The sequence below is a fragment of the Lactuca sativa genome, chromosome 1 (assembly GCF_002870075.4).
Source record: "Lactuca sativa cultivar Salinas chromosome 1, Lsat_Salinas_v11, whole genome shotgun sequence".
Lineage (NCBI taxonomy): Eukaryota > Viridiplantae > Streptophyta > Magnoliopsida > Asterales > Asteraceae > Lactuca > Lactuca sativa.
In genome coordinates, this window is record NC_056623.2 from 74,430,794 (window position 1) to 74,457,613 (window position 26,820).

Consider the following 26,820-nt stretch of genomic DNA (forward strand, 5'->3'; position numbering starts at 1 on the left):
ACCCAAAACTTTAAAATCCATAAAAGCCCACTAATGGCCCAATTTTCCAAATTGGGGCCAAACCCTTTCATGGGCCTTATCCTAAGGTCTAATCCTCTAATTAGTCCAGAATACAACTACTCAGATAGTCCATTAGGGCCCAAGCATCAAGGACCAAACTGAAGCCCAAAAATACATTTTCCACAAAAGCCTGAACTGACACTTTACTGAAATACCCCTAGGCTCTAAAACACAAAGCGAACACCCATATCACTTCTAATACATAGCTCGCACCCAAATGGGCCTAGATCATACCTTTTCCAAAAGCCCTAATCCTTATGATGATCGATCTTCGGGCCACAGCCTCAAATTAGGAATCGATTCGGAACAGGGCGTTACAACTCTTCCCCACTTAATTTAGATTTCGTCCTCGAAATCGCTCTTTAGTAACACTTATGCCAACACAATCAACTTGATGATCATGAACGGAAGTCATGCACGTAGAATAACCTTCTCCATGCAACCGGAACTCCTATCCTTGAAATAACATCCGAACCTTCCGCCCTTGCAGCCACTTCTACCTTCCGATACCCGACATCTATAATAACCTAACTTCCCGACAGCTCGCCCGTGCTGAAACAACCCATGCCTTCTCCCAACTGATGGCAAACCAGTCATAACCCTTCCAACTCTGATCATACAATGAATCCTTAGATTAATTCTTCAAACCAGGTGAAGACGAATCCTCAATCTCTTCAAATAAAACCTTCCCTACTTCACCTGAAATTTGAAGTCGGAGTCTCAACGGCCTAACTCCCTATCAGATCTGCCACCAAACAATCCTCATATTGTCTCGCACCACACAAATTGCTTCCAATCCTTGCTCACCCTGCTATCTCGAACAGAGCAAAATTACCGACCATATACCGCTACAGAACACTCATATTGACAGAAGAGATAATCCTTCGAGTAGAAGATTCATCCCTGCAACGTTTATACTCATACAAGAGATGCGTAACAGGTTCAAATCAACTACTCTAAGATTATTTAATCCCACTGTAAGTGACTCATCACTTCCCAATCAATCAGTCGCTTCGTCCGTACATGACATCCTATAAACCATTACCGCTCGAGACACCGAAGCTGCCCGAAGCACCGAACTTCCTGAACAGTATGCTGCCTCCTGGCTGCTTTCCAAAATCCACTGAGACCTTCTTGGTCCCAGTTCGTCTGCCAGTCATCTGAGGTACCGGATTCCATTCTGGTTCCTGAGCCTAAAGACTCCCACACAATCGCCCCACACGACTTCCGAATGCAATCCTCATTTGTTAATAGTTATCACTAGTTATCTTGCCACTGAGGCTCTATCGACCTCCTGGCCCAATTGATCGGTCCATACGTCGAATCCTGACGTCACCAATCCCAAAGCTAAAATTGAATGCATCATGACTATAGATAACATTATATCACAAACGACCTTATGTGGCCAATCGCTTCCTTGATCCCACGACTGCCGTGTTGTTCCCACGGTCTTCCACAGGCTCAACCAGATCTAATCCATATAGGTAATTTTGTATCCCAATCCATGGATTTTCCACGTCCTTACTGCTGCACCAGAACTGATGGGTGCTACGGTTCATCTTGTGATCTAACATCACTCCTATACTATTTAGTAACCTAGTGAAATCTATGGCTACACCCGTAGACTTATAGTACTCTAGCACTATCTGCCAACCTTGTGAATGTTACAGCTACACCCGCAGACTTACAACACTTCTATCACTATCTGACAATCTTGTGAATGCTACGGCTACACCCGCAGACTTACAACACTTCTAACACTATCTGACAACCTTGTAAATGATACGGATGCACCCGTAGACTTACAACACTTCTCATGCTAACTCAACCACTGACCATGGTCTTTCCGCTGATTACTATTCCGAACACACCCAAAGTCGAGCTTATATACCCGATCTAATATCCCCAGCTGAACTCATGTCCTTACTGAAATCCCTGGCCTGTTTCCTGAGGCCTGATTCCAAGGGAAAATGTGAACCAAATGTTGGAACGTTTTTCAGACTTCCAACTCCCACAATCCTCAAACAAGGCTGCCACTCGGCCATCTTTCTCCATAGCGGGGATGCGAAACTCATCCTAGTTTCACACCCATTCTGCTCTTGGATATCTGATTGATTCTCCCCCACTTAGATTCTACTAAATCTTCGCAGCACGTGAGAATTGATGGATTCTCAATCCTTCTTACTTCCTATCAGTCCAGTGTTGACAACCTGTGCTTACCAATGTTAGCGTTCTACTACCAGTCAAACCTTAAGATCACCCATTCTCTGAAATCTTGAAGAGTACTCTTGAAATCTGATCTAGTCCGATACCTCAATCCACCTCCCATGCTGGTGAATGGAGGCCTCAATCTTTACCCTGGCTGGCGAATCTTCGCTCCCACTTCCATTCTCACCGCACCACTGAACTCTAACCAAACACAACCCATGCGAGAATACACTTTTCTTGAAACATCCAATGACCAAACACATATGCGTCTAACACCCATATCCTTATGGTACCGTTCCCAAACAGATGATGAAATCACTATACCCAACAATACAGGGGAGCTAGCCCGATGAACTAATCACAAACCTCTCACGCAATACCCCGGAGCCGATCTCGACCTCACCCTAAATAACAACCAAACACTTGGAACTCTCTATACGAGATACAATCCCTCTTCTAATCCACTAACAACTCATGGTATGCAATTGGCATATGATATTTCTGAAATTATAATCCACATACAAGTAGAGAAATAAACCCATCGATACACTTACCCAAAACTTAGTGAGATTTCAAAGCAGATACAACTGCTAATTAAGAGTAGTTACACCATAATTTCATTACAAAAAGGGGAATTTCAAATTACATATCAGCGATCTATTGCGGCTCGATCTTGACTTCCTACGGAAGTACCTGCGATGAATCATGAGCAGCCCTAACCTCTATACGGGGACAATTTGCCCTGATATGACAAGGTTGATGACGACGATGGAACAACACTACCTCTAACATGCGTTCTTGGCGATTGTGACCCTTTCACCCGCACCTGCCGCACTTATACCTGCTATGAACATCCTTTTGTACCCCTTCGTCCTCCATGCAACCGCCACGACCCCTCAGATCTCTGACACTTGATGCCGCCACACCCAACTGCTCGATTTGTCGGCCCAGACCATGTTCCCGCTTCCTCTTCCCTAGTTGTCCATCCAAACCAATCTTTTTCTCCTGAGTTACCTCGACCATCCCATCAATCGCCTGTATAACTGAGGTCTTCCCCTCGAGTCTAACGACAACTCTATCAGTGACACGCCCAATGATGTCTGGTAACTCCTCTCGTAGGGCTCGCAAAACCTCCACAGTGATCCAACCATGTGGTAGACTCTCCTGAAGACAAGGTGCATAACCCACCCCCGATCCCAAATGACCAGAGTTAACAGTAGGGTCCTCCTTCCTGAAGGATCTCAGGGATCCGAAAGCATTAGGCTCCAGATGAGCCCCCAACTTCCCCGCAACGATCTCGACCTGAAAGGCCTCTAGGTGACCATCCAAAAGTTCCAAAATCCCCTCCTTGACCAAACCGAAAATCACAGGAGTCTTATTAATGATGCTACGTATAATCTCATCTGAAATAAACTCTCTCATTCGATCGCCAAGCTGCCCAGCTCCAGAGCCTGAGCCACATCCCTCAGCGGCACCTGAACCGCCAATTGGTATCTCATGTAGCGTCTCCATGCTGAAAACATGCCATAAAAACCATCTGAATACTCGATCACAAACACTACAAGCTCCCTGGTCTTATCTCAGCCTTCCTTGAATCGAGTACGGATCCTCTGCTTTCAGTAGTATGGGCCCCTACTACCTTCCACATCTATCCGTACTTTCCTCAAATATTTCCTCGATTCCACCAAGTCCCTTACACTAATACCCTTCCCAACACTAATCTTATCCTAGGCTTTCCCTAGGTTCCCGAACCCACCCAGTCCTCAGCTGCTGAAAGATTCCCAGTAATGTTAAATAGCTACCTTATGAATATAGCCACATGCAACAGAGATCAAATAATCTTTCGAGTAAAAGATTCATCCCTAGAATGGTTAGACTCAAACGAGAGCTACGTAATAGGGTCAAGTCCATCACTCTGAGATTATTCGGTCTGTATCCCATGTGACTTAGCATATTCACTTAGTAGCTAACTCACATCACTAGGAGTCCCACAAAGCACAAAGCAAGCAACATTTAGACAATGGAAATTCTAACCAACATGATCCAATCAAACCATTCTATCCTCTAATCATGAATTTGTACATGCAATTCAAAGGATCATACAATCAGGCATAACCTAAACAGGCCATCCTATCACTGATTGATCAGTACTAGCATGCAGGTCTACAAGCACATATAATAGTCATATAAGGCATTCTTCCTAGATCCTTATCCCTAATCTAGCATGCACTTCACATATTCTCACTTTATATCATAACATAACATGTATGAGTATCTTGGGGAAAACTTACTTGAGCTCGGCTGATTGCACGCATCACATTCCTTATTCTTTATCAAAAATCTTTATTTTAATTTTAGAAAATTAATTTCTTGTAAAAATCTTTCAAACCCTAGATTGAGTCCAGACACACCTAAGAATGTGTCTGAATCCCTCAAACCAAGGCTCTGATACCAACCTGTAACATCCCAAAATTCAAGACCAAAAATTTCATTTTAATTAAGTTATTATATAAAACCAACAGTATAAAAACATTCATAATAATATCTCATGTCAAAAATAAAGCGTCAATAATCAAAACATATTATCATAAAACCATATCAGAGTGTAATCCCAAAGATCCCATGTGCGGAAAACATAGTGTGATGCGTTGCAATCAAGCCAGCTCCGTTCCTTTGAAAACGAGTACCTGAAACCAAAACTGTAAACCGTAAGCACAAAGCTTAGTGAGTTCCCCCATCCTACCACATACCATACAGTAAACATACTGTCAGGCATATATGGGTGCCCGACCTACCCTACTAGGCATACCGGGGTGTCTAACCTACCCCTGTCAGACATACGGAGGTGTCTGACCTACCCCTTCGGTTTATCTCAACCGGCTTCGGGGACTATTTCACCCCTACTACTACCACATGATAACAAAACATAATCATACTGTCTAGCATGGCTGGGTACTATACTACCCCTTTGGCCCTATCGACCGATAACCGGGGACTATTCCCCTTACTACTACTATCACATAACATCGTATTATACTAGCATGTAAAGCATATCAAACAGTAGCAAACCTAGATAATTATCTCAAAGACAATTATCTAACAACAACTCCTACCAGTGGACCGACATTGTGGCCTTAGACCCACTTCTATTGGAAGGTAACTCACCTCAAACTGTTGAAGTCCACTGCAAGAAATCCTTAGTTGCTGTCCTGGAAACTCCTCGGGCTATCAATACCAAAATATCACCCAATTAGCAATTGGGTTCTATACCATGATCCGTAATCCATACTTGGGGTAAAATGACTATTTTACCCTTGTCCCAACAAGATACATAACTAAGGACCAAGCCCAAAACCAATCAACCAAAAACTCTAAAATCCATAAAAGCCCACTAATGGCCCAATTTTCCAAATTGGGCCCAAACCCTTTCATGGGCCTTATCCTAAGGTCCAATCCTTTAATTAGTCCAGAATACAACTACTCATATAGTCCACTAGGGCCCAAGCATCAAGGCCCAAACTTGTAACACCCATAAAATTTACGCCAAATTTAAACTTTTAATACTAACAAAAGAGTCAAATAGTAATTGTTTTTTTTACAAAACATTTCCAATTCATTTATCATCAGAGTGTCCCAAAATAGATCATGAGGATGAGGAGCGGTACGGTCACACCTTCTCCTTCCCTCGCTCTCCTGAAGTACCTGAAACAATAAACTGAAAACTGTAAGCCCAAGGGCTTAGTGAGCTACCCCCAAAATACTAATACCACGCTGGCAGAAACCATAGCCATAACGATCAATCAAACAACATACATACTAGGCCATTGGTCGGACTGGTCCGCCCTACTGGGCCTACAGTCTATCTGGATCTATCCCGAGCCTTCGACATGACTGATCCGCCGCGTGGGCCTACAGTCTCCCCGGACCGCTCAGAGGGTGTGTTGGCCTTCAGCACAAAGCAGGACCACCTCAACCCAACCAACAAGAAAATAACCATGTACGTATACTATCATATACTGGCACATACACATAGCAAACATATCTATCTCACTGACCATCAATCATAGAGTTTCACTCGTAACTAGAGCATCGACCTAACAGGTCACTAACATACCAATCCTCACAGATCATAAAAGCATAACATACTCTCTATCCTGATTCCGATCTAACAGATCAGAATCATATGTAGCATACCATGACAACCGATCTAACCGATCTCTAGCATAGCAACCATCCTAAATAGGATGAAATCTAACATGGCAATAACAAAGCAACCATCCTAAACTAGGATGTAAATCATGAAGGTCCGGCCTTGGTGCCGCAAATTTTTTACTCTGAGATCTATTCCAACATTTCCAGAAGAAACCATTAAGCTTTGGTTGAAAGATGCAACGTACATCAAAGATTATCTCTTCAGATTCGTTAATATGTGGATTCCGTTTCCGAATCTTCCGATCTTTTTTTTTTCAAGACTACAGGCGTCGACCCAACCTTATGAGTATTCGGACTATAACAGTTCCGATGAACAGTCACTCACTTTTGACAGTTATACGATTCCAGAAGATGATCTAGAGTGAGGATAACTCACCTCGAAGATGTCGATTCGAAAGGCAAACTCCAACTATCGGATCACTTGACACAGGCTCCAACACCTATAACCATAGCACAATATACTCATAAGTCCTTACTCTTATGAGACACCCCATAACCTCTTAGTAAATTCCTGATCGAGGTCAAAGTCCTCAGTCAAGGTCAACAGTCCATGTTGACCTCAACTCGCCGAGTACACCCGGCCACTCGCCGAGTCCATGGAGCACATTCCAACTCGCCGAGTCATCGGAGTGATTCGTCGAGTTCCTTCGAATCTTGATCAATCCTTAAGGTCACCCGTCGAGTTTCCTCATTTCAACTCGACGGGTACACACACAACCATATCCTTGGTTAAACTCATCCGACTCGTCGAGTTGTTCTTCAACTCGTCGAGTTTCATGGCCATCTTCATCTAACTCACCGAGTTGTTCAAACAACTCGTCGAGTTCACTACTTCCTTCATTTGACTCGCTGATTTGTTCATCCAACTCGTCGAGTCCAATACACATCTTCATATGACTCGTCGAGTCGGCTTCGCGACTCACCGAGTCATTACAGTCATTTTAACATGCAGACGTCTTTAAGCCATGGCAAGGCCCCAAATTGCAGATCCAACTTCCTTAGGCCTTCTTATCACGTAAATTTGCAAAACTTTACGTGCATGCATTGCTTCACAAGCTTCTAATGCCAAAACCAAACTTTTAATGGGTGATCATGGACCAAGGGAACCTTAATCTTGCCTAAAGCTGGAACTTTATGCTTGAATGCTCCAAAGAAGGTCCAGATCTGAAGTTACATCTTTAGATCTAGCCCATAGATTGCCATACCAACTTGATACCCTCTTAAAACCCTTAAACTCATTCAAAGATAAGGTCTAAACTGAAATAACTAAGGGTAATGGTTTAATACCTTCCCAAGAGATGCCCACAACAGAAGAATTCGGATCTCCTCCCAACTCCTTGCCCAAACACTTGTTTTCCCCAAACTTTTACACAAAAATCTTCTCTTAAAGCTTCAACACACAAGGCACACACACACGAGTTAGAGATGTAAATGTTGGATTAATGTCTAAGTCCATAACTATAATTGGTAAGACTTGACCCGACCCGGCATGGTCCATTTGGGTTGCATACCATCATGCACTTGGATAGACTATAATGAGAGAAATAAGACACTTATGGTTATTAATATATTATAAGTTCTATTATATTAATAATAAGAATAATAAGATTATTTAATTAGTATTGATCAAGAATTAATCTAGGATTAATTAAGTGATCAAAAGAAGACTAATTAAATATATGGGTTGATTGTGTAAATCATCCATACTTGTATAGTGGGCTAATGCTCCATGGATGATCAAGTTGGGCTAAAACCCATAGGATGGTCCATGGATGCTCCATGGTGTATTTGTACCCATGGATCATGGAAATGAAAGGCCATGTCAATTAGGGCTTACATGGTGTAACCCTAACTATATAAGCATCTTATTCTTGACCAAATCGGCCACTAGAGTGAGAGTAAGAAAGGGCTAGCCGATTTCATGAGTTGTAGAATTCTCTCAAGTTATTCTAAGTGTTTTGGTGATTGTGATTCCATTTGAGGCTTCCACACTATTGGGGCTAGGCACTCAAGCTTCATGAAGACTTTCTATATCAAAATAGGTATGTATTCTATCTTGTTACACTCATTGTTTTGTATGCTAGATTAGGATAATACCTTGGAAGTTCTTATTTGCATGTATAATAGAGAAAACATAGATCCAAGGTATTTGGGGTTGCATGTACACTTAGGAGTGTTAGAATGCTTAAAACCCAACAGTGGTATCAGAGCCTAGGCTTGTTTTCAATTATACTTGATGCAAATTGCTGAAAAATGCTGAAAAACTCGATTTTCTGGCTTTCTGGGCACTGGACTCGCCGAGTCCACTAATGAACTCGCCGATTCCATGAGTAAAATCATCCTACTCGCCGAGTAGGTTCATGCACTCGCCGAGTAGGAGCCCCAGACAGCATATATTCGACTTTTTTTTGGCTAGAAATGGACTAGGAACATTACCCTAAGTTGTTTTTGAACTTATAAACTTGTTTTTGATGTGGTAATGTTCATGCTAATCCAATTTCAAAGATAATTGTCAATAGATTCATGTTTTGAATTAGTTTAGTGATTAGGCTAATTACATGAAAAAGTTTGATTTGAATTATCTTGTTCTTATGAGTTGCTTAGATTAATAGAAAAGTTGAGTGAAATAGTTGTTTTCAATCCAAATTAATCTAAGAGTTGATTCTAAAATGTGTTTTTGTAACTTGTCCTCAAGTTATATGAAAAGTCACATTTAAGTTTCATAAAACTCATAAAAGTTGGCAATGGTTACAAAAGATGAAGAGTCTTGTCCTTAAGTTATGGAGGTTCAAGAGTCACTTCATTAATAAATAAATAAATAAAGTGTAACCTTAATTAATTTCATAAGTTATAAAATAAAGAAAAGTTAATTCTTTTATTATTTTAAAGTTTTCCATAACTTGTCCTCAAGTTATGGAACTTGAAGAGTTTTTGGATTAAAACTACTTTAAACACATAAGTTATGTAAATAATTAGTTTGGAATAGTTTCAAAACTTGTCCTCGAGTTTTGGAATTTGAAAAGTTTTCACTTATGAATATTTTAATTCCAAGTTATCCCTTAGAATTTTAAAGAGTTAAAATTCAACCCTTATACTTTATAATATTATAAGTTAATAATATATATATATATATATATATATATATATATATATATATATATATATATATGTATGTATGTATGTATAAGAGTAAAGTCAGTCTTACCGTTAGTACGCCTCATTCACGAAGCCGGTCTATAAGGTGGGTATAAGGTTGTTGCCTATAAAATGGCAACTTAATGGGTGTCCACTCTCACCCACCGCTTGCTTGACCGGTGGAGGGTCGTTAGCCGAACGGGTTTGACAAGACTATAATTCACCCTTCATTAAAAGTATTAATGATAAATACTAAGTAACTAAACTCTTAATAATACCCAATCTTAGTTACTTAGGAAAATGTGAATAAGGTCCTAATCCATGAAATTACACTTTACACTTTGTCTAAGTCGTTAGTGGAGCGTGTGTGGTTAACCGGCACACTAACCTGGACTTAACAAGGTTGGTAAAGGGTGACTTAATATTTATCATAGTATCGATGGAGCGTGTGTGGTTTACCGGCACATCGATTAAGGGGTAAACACTTAAGGGTACCAAGTAATTTGCATGGTTACTTCACACCTTGTTTTGTGATCCTCGGCATCCCAGTCACAAAACCTGAAGGGCACACTCGAGATTGAAACATGTCATTGAAAAGTTCAATGAATCTCAAAAGATCTAGGAATTTCAAATCCAATTAAAACCTAATAATACATTTCGTTTATCTTGGTGGAAATTGGTGAATCGACATTCACCTACCTTCAAATATTTTATAGCTTGGATTACGGCATCCCTCTTCTAAGTTATAAAATAGTTTGTTGGGTCCTAGCCTTAATATTTCATATTGGGTGTCATATTAAGGACTTAAGATCAACTATCTTGAATCTCTCCCAAAACATGTCTGGTTTAGACATTTATGATCTTCCCAAATCTCTTGAAACAAGCTTTCCTAAATGAAGATGATGTCCCATGGAAATCATACTTCATTCACCTCCTCCAATTATTCTCCATAACCCACAAGTTTTTGAAAAGTTTAAGGTCACTCAATCCCTACTGGCACGGCAAGGTCTAGGTGTGGTCACGTCTTGGAGATGTAGTCACTTATTGACAAGCCGGGAGAGTTGGGTGTCAAAGTCTTGAGAAAGTTGGTGGTTCAATCAATTTCTAAGTCACATAGTGAGTTCCTTTGGGACACCTATGAAACAGACTATGACAAGACCCTTAATGATCTTATCTATTTGTTAAGATCAACTTCCTTAAAACTTGATGGACATTGACAATAGTGACACAGGAAATCCAGAAAAGCATTCTCTTCCCAATGGAAAGGGATCGACCATAGTCAACTCGGTTGACCAAATGGTAAAGAGAAAAGCTAAGTCCGTGATAGTCCCGTGTACCATTATCAAAGGGTCCATATGTTTATATTGCCAAAGGAAGGGACATTGGTTACGAATCTGCAAAATTTACCTAAGGATGTTGAAGTCAATAAGTTTGACTCTACTTCAGGTAAAGTCCACTATCTAACTCTGCTAAGTTTCTAATCTGAGATTCTTGATACATGATGTGACTAGGTCACATGTTGATGTTTTAAGAATCAAAGAAAAGTAAAGAAACTTAAAGAAAGAATATTCTGAATCTGATTGCGTAGATGGATTTCTATCGCGTAGTTTGAAGATCGGATTCTTGAGCTACTTCTTAGGAGTTATGAGATATTGCTTAGGAATAGATAACAACAAGTTTTCATATGGATTGTAAGGATAAGTTTTTCGCAAAGTTTTAAAATAAAAGAAAATTTTTGATTTATTTATTTTAAAATATCCTTACAATGGCATTTGAGGAAAATTTGTTGCTTATATGATTCCATTAATAGCAAGAGTGGAAATATGAAATTGATTCTTTCATTTGTGGTAATGTCTAAATTTACCAAATAAGGAAAGATTCTCATCCACCAAGTTTCAATTGGACCGGAACTTGGAATCATGCAAGTTGTATAGCATGATGAATGAGAATTTTCAAGTTTTGGAAAATTAAGACTAATTACTTGTTCACATGGATGTGTGAGTCAAGTAACGGACTAAGGGACCGAGTACACATTCTTGTGCACTGATTAAGTCCACCACAAAATATTGATAAGACTATTCGTCATAGTTTACTAAAGCTCAGTAAATATGATTATACTTACAAGCTTAAGTGTAACTCTGAGACATTGGAAAAGGTTCCAATGTAAGGCAGAGCGAATAAAAAGAATCAAATTAGGCAGAAGGATAAAAGTTTCTCAAAATTGAAAAGATGGGAGAGTACTTTAGTATCAGTTTTGTGATCATCTTAATGATTAAGAAACCATATCAAAATTAGTTCTCTAAGGAAAATCTTAGTGCAATTTTATGACTAAGAAAAGGAACTTGAATTGTTGAAGTGGTTAAATCAAGAAGATGAGTCATACTTCGTTCCAAAACAATTCTTAGAGTTATACTCTAAGATTGTAACTTGAGTGACATGTCTTAAAGAAGGTTTAAAACACTTTTCAAATGTAAGAGTAAAAGTTTTCTACTCTTGTACATTTGAAATTGGTAAGTTGTGATGTTTTGGATAAAACAAAGACCAACTTAGGCCAATCATGTGAAGTGTTTGTCTTGATTAAAATCCACACTATCTGGTGGATGTTTGACAAGGGAGTCTTATAGGTCAAGAGGACAGTGGGAGTCTTTAAAGTCTTGAAAGTCTCAAGAACTAATCAAGAATAGAACCTGAAGTTCTTCACTAGCACACGACTTGAGGTTTATAACCTATCGTGTTGACATATTATGTGCCCATTCCAGTTAAAGTTGGCTTTGCATATGAGTTCTTAGAGTTCTCAATGTGTTGCACAACAACTTGGAAGCAATGGCAAGCCCTTGAGCTGCCAGGTGGCAAGAAATTAAGATTGAGTTCAATCCATATGAGTATGGATTTGTCATTATCCTTGTCTTGTGTCTATGGTTTTGACAATTCACATGGATAAGAACACATACACCATTAAATCTAAGTGTCATAAGGTTTCTCTCCGATTCATGAAAATGATGGTGAGGAAACACTTTCACTAAGTAGATTTTAGCTAGATAGCAATTGTGATATTTTCATTCTCAAAGTCGTTAGTGGAGCGTGTGTGGTTAACCGGCACACTAACCTGGACTTGTGAGAAGTGGCAAAAAGGTCTAACCATTATGATTACGGCATCCCTCTTCATAATTTTTTAGACACACAAGTGTGCTATCTAAGGGAAGGTGTATGATTTTGATAAAGTCTTATCAAAACAATCTAGTATCAAAAATCTGCACTTTGGTCAGAAAGTCAGCTGATTTCTGAGTACATGTCAAAACTAGTGGGAGCATAAGTGTTATGCTAATAATCATCATGTTAGTGGGAGCATGATAATTATGATAAAGGTTGCAAGCTAGCAATGTTAATTATAGAAAACAAAAGTTTCAATTGGGAAAGAGTTGTTTTGCTATAATTAAGGGAGAGGAAATTATACTTCATCTCAAATCTATAAGCTTAGATCGTGAGGTTTTAATCATTTAGTCAAGGATATATATGAATTTCATGTTGGAATGGCTCAACATAAGGAAATTTTGTATATGAGTCCATTTTTGCGTTCTAAAATTCGATTATGATTACGGCATCCCTTTTCATAATCTGAATTATGAGAACTTGGCAAATTGAAATGGAAATGTTATAGCAAAAGACTGGTTTAGTCTTTATGTGAGACATCATGAATCGATTCTCATATGCTTCGGATATAGGATCGATTACATGTATTCATCCTTTCTAAAATTTTCCAAATGCCTAGGGCATTAAGAAGGGAAAAGGTTTAGAACTGGAAATGACTAAAAGGATTAAACAATTGTCGAGGACAATCTAAGGTTTACCAAAGATTGGTTGCTCAAGGACAGTTGGAAGTATAGTGATAATTCTGGAAGGACCATATTGACATAATCTATAAGGAGTCAACTCTTGTTCAGAAGTGATAGTCAAAATGGAATATGGAAATGTTTCAAAGTTAGAGATTATTTAATCTGTGTAAGATTAGGAAACTTAATGCAAGAAGGATGTTTCCAAGGAGCTTATCTCCTTTGGAATACTCTGTAATGATTGTTGTCAAGTATTTCTGACTTTGTGCATAATCATTACAAGGGGATCAATGCATATAAGTTTAGAATCTAACAGATTTCAGTAAATGACATGAATTTGGAATTCTTGTATTTGCAGTAAGGATTTGGGAGTGTGAAAAGAGAATCATTGAAGTTATGTTCAATGGATCTAGTTCACAAAGTAAAGATCATAGACAAACATAGTATGCATACTTGGTGTATGGCATGACTAGTGTTTAGAAAAACATAGTGTACATGCTTGGAGCATGGGACAACTATTGTTTTAAATTCAAGAATAAAGTTGATAGCTGAAACAGTATACAATGAATAATGTGTAATCATATGGTGATAAATAAAAGGTGTTTTATTTATGTTCATAGGGTTTGATACCATATTGGATTCAATTATTATTGTGTTTCACTTTGCATGTTTTAACTTCCCGAATAAACTGGGTTATTCTTCCGGAATGACTAAGTTATTCAAACCATCCACAGTCGGTCATATGTTGGAAGTAGATATGAATTAAGACTGTCATGGGTTGGCTTGTAGAGGTCTAAGGTGTTGGACAAAGGGCTACAACACTCATGAGTGCTTATAAGTTATGAGTATTGGATTCAACCCGCGCTCATTGGAATCACTTCATGGATTTTATCACGAGTGATCATGAGACGATAATATCTTATATTCTTCAAACCTAGAGATATGAGTTGTTACTATGAGTTGGTTGTACATTGATTGCACGAAAACGCATTTGGTAACTCGGTGCTATAAAACGTGCCTTTGTGTATGATTCAACAAGTAGTAGAACAAGCCATATGAGTCGAAGTTTATCCATTCCTTTTACCTTCGGGATAAAAGCGATATCTGTGGGCCCCTCGATGATTTAATGATGACAAATGGAAGTGCTCGGCCGGGCCAGGACTGATTTGATTTGTTCAATTAGTCAGTCGTCATAAATCGAAAATTGGGAAACAACAAATGGACAGAGAGAATGATTATAATCCATGTCTCAGTCCATATGATATCTAGAATGGAGGAATATATGATCCCTTTTCTAATGGACAAGTCATTGACAAAGGTCAAAGTTCATCTACAAGGTCAGAGTTCGACAGAAGCTTTTGAGAGCTACGATTGCCAGTTGGTTCCTGAAGTCATACGCAATAATAGTTTTAGACTTATCCAAGTGGGAGACTGTTGGATTAATGTCTAAGTCCATAACTATAATTGGTAAGACTTGACCCAACCCGGCATGGTCCATTTGGGTTGCATACCATCATGCACTTGGATAGACTATAATGAGAGAAATAAGACACTTATGGTTATTAATATATTATAAGTTCTAGTATATTAATAATAAGAATAATAAGATTATTTAATTAGTATTGATCAAGAATTAATCTTGGATTAATTAAGTGATCAAAAGAAGACTAATTAAATATATGGGTTGATTGTGTAAATCATCCATACTTGTATAGTGGGTTAATGCTCCATGGATGATCAAGTTGGGCTAAAACCCATAGGATGGTCCATGGATGCTCCATGGTGTATTTGTACCCATGGATCATGGAAATGAAAGGCCATGTCAATTAGGGCTTACATGGTGTAACCCTAACTATATAAGCATCTTATTCTTGACCAAATCGGCCACTAGAGTGAGAGTAAGAAAGGGCTAGCCGATTTCATGAGTTGTAGAATTCTCTCAAGTTATTCTAAGTGTTTTGGTGATTGTGATTCCATTTGAGGCTTCCACACTATTGGGGCTAGGCACTCAAGCTTCATGAAGACTTTCTATATCAAAAGAGGTATGTATTCTATCTTGTTACACTCATTGTTTTGTATGCTAGATTAGGATAATACCTTGGAAGTTCTTATTTGCATGTATAATAGAGAAAACATAGATCCAAGGTATTTAGGGTTGCATGTACACTTAGGAGTGTTAGAATGCTTAAAACCCAACAGTAAAGGGGGCTGCCAAGGAACTGAAAGAGGCTTGAGCTTCTTTAAATAGGGGTGCAACCCCCGGAATTAGGGTTTCACTTTCCAACTCCTACTCGCCGAGTCCCACAAGGACTCGCCGAGTAGATCACTTAACTCGCGATCCAACCCGCTGCTACACGACGAGTAGGGCAACCAACTCGTCGAGTATGGCCAAAACCCAAAAATATTATATTTAAAGTACTACCTGAGAGTCGGGGCGCTACAAAACTGATGGCACAAACTGAAGCCCAAAACCCGAAATCCCACTCTCATGAGTACGTAGTGTGTACTCAGCTTGTACGCTAAGCGTACTAGCTTAAGAGCTTGTACGTTGCGCGTACAGGCTTGTACGCCCAACATACTCCTCCTGATGACCAACCTTCAATTCTAGCTCTTAATTCGTTAAGTCAAGACGTCTAACACCTCAGAATAGCCAAATATAAGTGACTTGATCCATAAAGTCAAATGCTTTAAGCCTTTGCATGGCTTAATGAAGCCAAAACACCAAAGATGAACTCCAAAAGGTCAAAATCACTCCCAAAATGTCTTAAAACTTCTTAATACCTTAAGACCTCAGTCCAAACTTCCAGATCTGATTTCAAGGGACTTCTTAAGTCATAAAGTTTCCAGCGTTATGACTTAGCATAACCCAATGGGGCCTAAATCAAAACCCTAAGTCCCAAACTTCATCAAATGACTACCAAATCATGCATGTAAGGTTTATACCCATCAAGATCCAAACTTTATAACTCCATAACCTCAATAAGGGCCAAATATGAAGCTCAAAGGTTCTGGAGTAACTTCTACTCACAAGAACAACCTCAAGGGACCAAAACCATAACAATGTACCACTTAGCTAAATCTACATGAAAAAGTTGTCAAGGTTAAGACTTTATACCTCCAGAAGATAGATCTAGGTGCACAAAGCTTGGATCCAAAAGCTTCAAGTCAAACAATGACTCTTTAAGAAGTTCCTTCTTCCTCCTCAAGCACCAAAACACACAAAAATCACTTTAAAGCTCTAAAATCACTCAAATGGGGGCTATGGGTCGATTTCTAGGGTTTAGAGGGATGGGGGTTGAAGATATTAGGGTTAGGTTATGAGATAAGGAGCTTAAATAAGGTCCAAAACCCTAAAATAGGGTTCTGATATGACTAGCGTACGCCCAGCGTACATATGGTACGCCCACTGTACTCCGAGGAACATTCGCGACCATCCTGGTCAGTACGCCCAACGTACTCCAAGGTACTCCCCGCGTACCGCCTTCTTCACTAGTACGCCCCGTGTACTCGGCTAAGCCTGAAACCCACGAAACATCTGAAGGCCATAACTTCTTCGTTATAAGCCTGATTCCGACGATCCTTATATCAACGGAAAGGTAATGAGAAGCCCTACACTTATAACAACTCAAACCTTTCTTAAGACCTTCCAAACAAAAATCCATTTTCCACAAAAGCCTGAGCTGACACTTTACCGAAATACCCCTAGACTCTAAATCACAAACCGAACACCCATATCACTTCTAATACATCACCCGCACCCAAATGTGCCTAGATCATACCTTTTCCAAAAGCCCTAATCCTTATGAAGATTGATCTTCGGGCCACACTCTCAGACTATGAATCGATTCGGAACAGGGCGTTACACCTCTATGGTTGTTTCAAGCAATGCATCAAACATGCCCGATGAAGACGATGAATATGACATTTTTAAAGAGACTTTTTAAGAAGTAGAAAATGGTTTTTATGTGTTAAATGAATGAGTTTTAGGTTGTATTTATAGGAATTTAAAAACAAAATTAAACCAAAAAGCGTCGTTGCCCCATTGGTCCACTACACTCGGTCAAACTCGGTAGATTTCCACCGAAATGCCGAACCGAGCTCAGCTTGCCGAGGGGTCAGCCCAGTGTTCACTGAGGTCGTCGATCCTTAAACCAAAGCCTCTATGTCCGATTTAAGAGAGAAGAAAATATCCTTTTCACTTTCTTTTTCCCCTTCTTTCTCACCCTTCTCTCTTCTTCTTCACTAGTAAACACCATCCCAAAACATAGTGAAATGATTTTGTGATGAAGTGTCCACCTTCTTTTAAGCCTTCACTATGTGGACATACCATATGGCCAAAGGTGAACAAACCAATTGTAGGGTAAACTCACCTCATGAAACAACTCCTTTCTTTACATAACTTTGTATCATAATCACTTTTTGATTAATGTGTCTAAGCTCATAAATAAATTGGTATATACTTGAATTAAAAACAAAGTCATTTTTGGGTTGCCCTCATAACTAGTAACTGAATAGAATGACATTTAGGGAGAGAAGTTGATTTATTGATTTATTATATGATTAATAAATTGTCATAAATAGTTTGTTAATATATTATGTGATTGATATATTAATTGAAAATATTGTTAATTAATTAAGAATTAACCAGAGATTAATTGGAATTAATTTTGAGATTAATTAGATTAATTGTTAGTGCAAGGATTGAGTTCTAATTGTTTAATAGTTGAAAAAGAGGGAATTCCATAACCTTCGAATAGGTTGGACGGTTTGGATGGGATCCAAAAGGGATCTAAAATATTCCTTTTGGATAATCAGGAAACTAGATAAATATCATATTTGAAATAATATTATTTTATTTCAAGTTAGAGTTTTTAGGGTTTTCCTATCAACTATAAATATGGCCCCTTGGTTCCCTATTTGCTCAACTTCATTCTCTTAAGAAGATCCAAAATTTTGCTCCTCCGTCTCCTCTCTCCTATTGTCTTCTAGTTGTTAGGGTTTGGGTACAAGTCATTAGATGCACTAAGTTTTTGATGCTAGCTTACAAAAGAAGAAAAGGAAAGGATTCAAGATATATTTACTATAATAAATCTAAAGGTATGTAAACCCTAATCCCTCTTGTATTTTCGAAATACCTAGAGTTATTTAGGGTTCTTGATATTCTATGTTTATTGTTATCAATTATAGAAAACATACATCCTTTATAGGTTGCATGTGAACTTAAGGGTTAATATTTTCACTTAATATATATTTTAATAGCCTATAAAACTCATTAGTGGTATCAGAGCCATTGTTTTCTATTTGATTGTGAATTATCTGAATGGATTAAAAAAATAGGGTTTATCGAAAATAAACCCTAACCCATGAAAATTTTGACTTGGCTAGGGTTTCATGAACCCCTAGCCTCCACCCCTTATTTTCTAAAAAAGCCTTAGGGCTTCTTAGGGTTTCTAGTTTTCTTAATGATTTTAATTGCCTTAAAATTTGAATAATTTAAAACTTGGTAACCCTATCCCTTAATTTTTGAAAATTACAAGATTATAGGATTAAATTTGAATTATTTAATTAATAGTATAATTGGAAATAATTATTTAATCCCCTAAATGATTTAATTAAAATTTAATTAATTGTTTGATTAAAAGATAAAGATTAAATCATAATTGTTTACATTTAATTAATTAAATGTTTAATACAAATAATTAATATTTAAACCTTGTATTTTGAAATGTTTTAAAATATACGTTATATATTATATTAAACGTTAATTACTAAATGTATAAGATAAAGTCAGTCGAATCGCTAGTAAGCCTCATTTACGAAGCCATGCTATAAAAATGATATAAGGAAACGACCTATATAATGACCGTTAAATGGATGTCCTTTTCACCCACCGCTCTCTTGTGTGTTGGATGGTCATTAGTTGAACGGGTTCGATATGACATAATCAGATTAAAATTATAATCTATAAAATACTAGAACCCTATTTTAAAATCTCACTTTAGTTACTTTAGGAAAAAAAATATATATGAAAAGTATGTTAATTCATGAAAACACACATTATTCTTTATGTAACAACCTGTTCTGGATCATTCTGTAATTCAGGGTCGTGGGTCGGAAGTCGACTGTGTAAAGGCTTTGGGCCTTAAGGAGACAAATTTTAGTCCTTGTGGAAGGTGGTAATGATGGTTGCGAGCTCTTAACCTTTGAATTGTGTTCTGGGCCGAAGGGTAAAAAAGGAAAATCATGGGTCGGGGTCTTGCATGAAATATGGGTTTTTGTTCGAGATGTTTTTATTCCAAGATTAGATAATATTGTGGGGCTCTTCAATACCTTTCTAATATATCTAAATAGAGATTATTTATGAGTTTGTTTACTGCCTTTGTTAATTATATATTATTGTGTTTCATTTTGCATGTTTTACTTCCTGAATAATTTAATTATTCGAAGCTCCACAGTCGCTCATACTTTAGGAAGTAAACAGTGAATGAAGACTGTCATGAATTGGATTATAGACTGTCTAAGGAGTTTAGACATAACAGTTGTGTTGCTACAACATTCATGAGTACTTGAAAATGGAGATTTGAGTGTTGGGTAAATCCACACTCATAGAATTACTTCGTGGATTCTATCACGAGTAATTTTGATACGATAATATCTTATATTCTTAAAATGGAGATATATGAGTTGTAATTTACAATTCGGTTGTACATTGGTGTTGCAAAAACGCATTAGTAACTTGGTGTTATAAAATGTAGTGTCATGTATGATTTGGTGAGTAAATGATACAAGCATATGAGTTAAAAGTTTATTCGTTCCTTTCTCCCTAATGGGAAAAGCAATATCTTTGGGTCCCTCAGTTATTTGGTGTTGACTCATAGTGATGGTCCCAACTAGGACTAAATTGATGTGCTCAATTAGAAGTCTTATGATGTCATCACAAATCAGGAAATCGGGAAACAGAATTTTGGACAATGAGATTGATTCTAATCCATGTCTCGTGTTCATACGATACCTGGTAGAACGAAGGAATATTTGATCACTTATCTTATGACCAATGTTTGATCAGATCGGCGGCTAGAGTTGCTTTTGGAAGCACCATTTGCTGATAATTTAGAAGTTATATTGGCAGTTGTAGTTGTAGACTTATCCAAGTAGGAAACTGTTGGATTAGGTGTCTAAGTCAATAACTAAATTGATATATACTTGAATTATTAACGAATTCCTTCTGGATTGCCCTCAAACCTACCAATTGAATAGGATGACTTTTAGAGAATAAGATTGATTTATTATATGATTGATGAATAGAAATAAATGCTTTGTTAATAGATTATGAGAATAATATATTAATTAGAACTATTATTATTAAATTAAGAATTAATCAGAAATTAAGTAGAATTAATTTTGGGATTAATTGGATTAATTAATAGCGCAAAGACCTAAGTTGTAACTGTTCAATAGTTGAACAAAAGGCTTCCAGAACCTTCCCCATAGGGTGAACGGTTTGGAGGGTGGTTCTAGGACTTCTAGAATATCCTTTGAAGATAATTAGGAAACCATATAATTACCTGATTTGATATATTATTATTTTAATCAAGTAAGGGTTATCTAGGGTTTTCTTATCAGCTATAAATAAGGCCTTAAATCCTCTAAATTTCGGCAAACTCCATTTGCTAAGAGCATAGCCGAAAATTCCCCTCTCTTCTCCTCTCACTTAAAGTTTCCTAGTTGTTAAGGTTTGGGTGTGAACCGTCAGAGGCACGAGATTTATGGTGCTAGCTTTCAATAGTTTTTGAAGAAGGATTTGATTAGTTATTTACTACAATAACTAAAAGGTATGTAACATCTTCTATGGATTATGAAATTAGCTAGGATTATAGGGTTTTTGTTGTTCAATATAATGTTACTACAATAGTGTTATGATTATATCTAATAGGTTGCATGCACCCTTAAGTGTATAAGGATTTATCCGCGTTATTGCATGTAAACCCCATCAATTAATACCAACTGTAACACTGAGTTGGTATATGGACTCGCTAAGTTGGGTAGGGTCATTGTGATAGGCTTTGTGCTATTTGACCATGAAGTCGATACCTGTCCAACGATTGCAACTCTTCCACAATGGAATTGATCTAAACAACTAAGGTTAGCTAACAATTAGGGTTTGAGATTGAAGTTAGGAACCTAATATTGGAAGAAGTCGTGGGTGAGGTTGGGGGAATTAACACGACCCAATGAATTGTATATCACTAAACATCAAAGTAAATTCGAGAAGATCATAAGGTGGCTTGGGTTAAAAGATTAAAGGCCCAACATAAAATTTCATTATTTGGTATATAAGAGACTCAACTATTCGATCCAGATAGCATCGATGTCCTTGGGTGTTGGGACTCAACCAACTTCAATCACGTTGGGGTTCATGCAACAAGTAGGTTGGGAGGCTTAAATGTGCCACCAATAATTGTCCATAACTTCCATCTTAAGGAGATCGAAGGTCAACAACGACGACATAATCATTGGTAGCAACTGTAACATCAGTTTGTGTTTCAACATCAGTACATGACACCACCACCATACTAGCATCACAATCCTCTAAAAATGGAAACCTAGAGAGGGAGGGATGGGTGTGGTATGAGTGGTTATTGTGGGCCCAAACTTATATGAAATAAAAGTTATATATATATATATATATATATATATATATATATATATATATATATATATATATATATATATATATATATATATATATATATATCATGTTATTTAAATTAATATTTTTTAAGTATAGTTATTTTTTAAGTATAATTTTTAGTTGATCATCTTATTACATAGAAATAAGAAATCAAACAAAATAGTTTTGATGTATCCACTGAATCTATTTAGATCACATTTAAAAGTCACTTGTTATTCAACCTATCCGTCCATCTCTTTTTAAACCATACTGGTTAAATATGGAAAGTACAATTCCAAAATAATTTACAACATCCATATCCATATGACGAATAATATAGTTTGTTAAACATAAAAATTGAAAGTTCTCCTCGAGGAATAAAAGAATTATAGAAGCGTTTACGAAAAGAATTTCTATACATCCAAATCTACCATTTCATTGGTACACACCTTGAAAACTAAGTTGAGTAGAAAATATCAAAGCGACTCAATTAAACTATATTTTAAAATATGATTTATTTTTATGACTCGTTTATTCTAATTTAACCAATATAATGACATGGGCCTAAAAAAAACGAACATGGTGGATGAGCCTCTTTACTTTGGGCTTCAAGAATCCAGAAAATAAAAATCGCTGTTGCAAAGTAACCCTAAAATCGCTAGCCTCCTCCTCAAAACCCCATCTCCATTGAAGCTCAACCTAAGTTCTTCATCTATTTCAGCAACGGATGTCTCTGTAAATCTACGAACTTTCTTTCAATCTTGATTTACTTCAGTCATCGTAGTTATCCTCTGTTAGCATCACATCGAATTACGAAGATGAAATCAGAGCTCGTTTGCTTCGTAATTTGGATTGAATGTGCTCCGATTTCAATTCAATGCATCTCAATCATGTGAATCGTAAGTTCGTAACGTTTAACAGTTTGCTGGTATTTATTTTTCGAATCAACGCCTCTATAGAGTAGCCGTATGAATACATTTAGATTTCATATCGAGCTTAGTTAAGAGGCTTATATCAAATACGTTTATTTACAGATTAAAAGGTTCTATCTTCATCGATTAACTTTTTAATTTGAATATTTAAACCACCGGGGCAACTTGGATCGATCATAAGTGTTACCATCAATGTTCTTCCAAGCAGTCTCGGATAATTTTCGATTAAAAATGTCTATGCTTTGTTTTTATTTTTGAAATTGCCCTCGAATAATCGGATGTTTAATTCAATTTCGTTCGGTTCAGACAGGGGCATACAACAATGGTTTCGAGCTTGTTATTCAGATTTGATGATTTTTGATCTTCTGAATTAAGTTTGATGTTATGGAACTTTGTTTATTTTGTAAACATTGTTCCATCAACCTACATTCAATCATACATTATACATGATATATCTCTTTGCATACACAAACGTACATGATAAAGTTATGTTATTCTGTTCATTGCATCATTCCCTGAAGCTACTCTCATCACCATTTTTTTTTCTTATTCGTCTCCTGACTTTTATAAACACATGAAAAACTAGTTGTTGCGAGTTTCTAGTCATTCTCTGAACCTAATTTTTTTAAAACTAAATTTCTAAAAAAAAAGTGAAAACTAACTAAAAATACGTTGTACTTGTATTAAAAAAAAGTGAAAAATAAAAAAAAGTGAAAACTAAAAAAAAAAAGTGAAAACTAATCGTTAGAACTTTTAATGGTCATGAAAGAGTTATTAGAACTTCAACAAATATTATATGACACAGACAAGTTTAGAATATATGCAATTGTTTAAGCCATTGGAATGAAACTCCAAAAACAGTAAATCAGTAGATAATCCTACAACAAAGAACACAAATAAATAAAAATCCAACTCATCCCACTTTGTATGATTGAGATATGTTTGGTCAAAGTTGAGTATAATATCAGCACAAAGCTTGAATGTTGAAATGATTCTAAGTTTGGAAATTTAAAGTATTTAGAGCTGCATAAGATGAGTTGTACATATTCAAATCAATTCATTCTTGAGCCAAAAATGAAGCAATGAAGCAGAGAATGTGAGGAACTTGCAGCAAGCTGCTTCAACTCGTTAGAGGCCATTCCAAAAAGTTGTGATAGATTAAAGTTGCATGCTAACTTTTTGTGCGATCAAAAAGATCAGTCACATTTTGTTGATTATTTGACAATTTTAGATTTTGAATAGAATTAACTTAGAATAAGTTAATAAAATATGAGATATAAGTTTTAAACAAAATCTTGCGAGTTTTGGTCAGAGAAAATTAGAAATTTACTTAATTGTAAAAAGAAATAAAATTGTTGAAATGACAAAAGGACAATAAAATATAAGTTGATATCTATTGTTTTGAAAAATGTTAAGACCATAAAGATATTATGATTGTTATTGGCGTGTTACAGCTAGCTGATATTTTAGCTTATTTTTCGAACTTTTTAAATTATTATGTTTGGCAAACCAAAATATATTTTATAAGTTAGCTTTTTAAAAAGCTATTTAGACTAAGTTCTTAGGAGTTTTTAAAAAAACTTCAAATATACTCCTTAATAAATTATAGAAACAAATATATTTAAATGCCATTTTAAGTCATTTTATATTTTTCAGTTAGTTTTACCAAATTATATTTTTTATCAGCTAACTTTTCAACTATCAACTAGCTTTTTATTTCACATCTAGTTTTTTAGATAACAACTACATTTTCAGCTAGTAAGCAAAACATATTCTAATTCATGCTGAAAATTTAGAAAACATATTTCGAACACGAACACTATACAACACGATGTCGTGCTTTTTACCCTTGACATGAATACGAATTCAAATTTTAGTTTCATCCCAATTTTATTTCGTGTCGTGACGTGTCATCATCAATTGTTACTCCCTAACATAAAGTAAACACAATAATGCATGATATTTGAAATAAAATGTAAAAAAGGGACAAAATGGCAAAAGTTTCCAAAATGAGCATTTGCTTTTATAAAGTATATGTAGGTATTAAAATGGATTCTAAATGATATTAGAAGGACTAGGTTAATATGGTCATTAGATAGTTATAAGAATTGAAGCATATAACGAAATAAAGTGAAATGGTCAAACGAAAATAAGTTGCTATATGTGAAAATTTTGACACATAAAGGGTATGTGATACATGGAAATCTAAACTATATGATTAGTTTAGTGTTATAATGAGACTAAATTATACTAAATGTAATTAGTAGAGTATTATGCAAATTTTAAAAGTATGTTGCTAAGATGTGAAAAGTAGCATATGTAATGATTAAAGGATTTGGAAATGAATGCTTAAGTATGAAGCAAGATTTGGATTGCAAAGAGAATATGATTAGAGAACATATGCTACCTAGACTCCCCAAGTGATATATATATATATATATATATATATATATATATATATATATATATATATATATATATATATATATATATATATATATATATATATATATATGAGGAATACATGGCTTAGTACTTAATAACTTAAGTACATGACTTATAGCAAATTATGCTTATGTGATTATCATATTACTCAATGTGATAAAGTGAAAGTAATTTACCGCATGTCTTGGGTTCCTACGGGGACCTACTATGGGTCTTGTTCGGATGATTTGTTCTTTAGTAAAAGGTCAGTGTCTTGGGTCACGTGATGTGACTGCGCACAATTAGGGTTGTATTTATGAGGACTCGTTATGAATGGTCACTCCATAGTAAAGATAAGCGTCCTATGCCAAATAATGTGACTGAGCCAAATTTCGAGCGCGATAATAGTACGTTTAAAGAGAATGGTTATGAGGTTGTTTTGTTTGAACTCTCTTATAACCCACCAAATAAAGTTGTCTAATATGTGTTTTATTGTTGTCATGTATTCTAGGATCAGGTGCAAAGTTATAGGGTGACTTGTGATAACAACAAGACGGATGGAGACGGGACTTAGTTCTTTTTATTTATATATATTTTGTTTTTTCTACGGTTTATTGATGTAATTTATACACCCGTTATGTTTTTAGGAATGAAAATTGGGATTTTTTACAAACCAGGTTTTGGTAGCTTTGTATGATATTAAAAGTTTCCTAAATCTTTATTTAAAAATGTTAAAAGAAACGCGTACGGGTGGTGAAACCAAAAAACTTTTGATCTTGCGGTATGGTTATAATGAAGTGTTATTCCTCCATTAGATTAAGGGTTAAGTCTTATTTGAGACGTAGGTATAATTAAGATGTAGATTATGTCATTATGATTGCATTTTAAACAAAAGGCAACAAGAATGGCCTTACTCATCCCACACTTTATATCAACATATTTAAAACATCTATTAACCATAGGGATTGTCAACTATTTTCATCCTGTTTATTTCACATTTTTTATTAAATTATTTAAAATGATTGAGAACTAAATATAAAATTATAAATTTTGTAATTAAATATTTCATTAATAAAAAAAATTCCAAGACTAAATAGTAATTAAAATCTTTTATTAAAATCATATAAGACTAGTTAAATTCATATTGTCCGAGTTCTTCATTCAAGCTCAACTAAATTAAATGATCATTTGTCGTTACATAGAATCAAATATCTTTACCTATTAGTTTTTCCTGCATCATGCACAACTCCTACATGATGCGTAATTTCTTTTGTTTTTCCTCCTCCATGTTGCAAAATTTATCTTCCTTGAGCTCCTCTAGTTGTGATTGATGTCGTTTATTGTCTTC

At 36.2% G+C, this 26,820-nt stretch overlaps 1 long non-coding RNA gene and 1 other non-coding gene across 2 annotated transcripts; both read left to right on the forward strand.

Moving 5' to 3' along the window:
- Positions 1-22,716: 22,716 nt before the first annotated feature.
- Positions 22,717-26,145, forward strand: LOC111900784 (uncharacterized). Its single transcript, XR_002853276.3, has 2 exons — positions 22,717-23,015; positions 25,984-26,145. It is a non-coding gene; the product is annotated as an uncharacterized LOC111900784 (long non-coding RNA).
- LOC111900965 (small nucleolar RNA snoR138) lies at positions 23,308-23,434 on the forward strand. Its single transcript, XR_002853357.1, has one exon. It is a non-coding gene; the product is annotated as a small nucleolar RNA snoR138 (small nucleolar RNA).
- Positions 26,146-26,820: the final 675 nt, after the last annotated feature.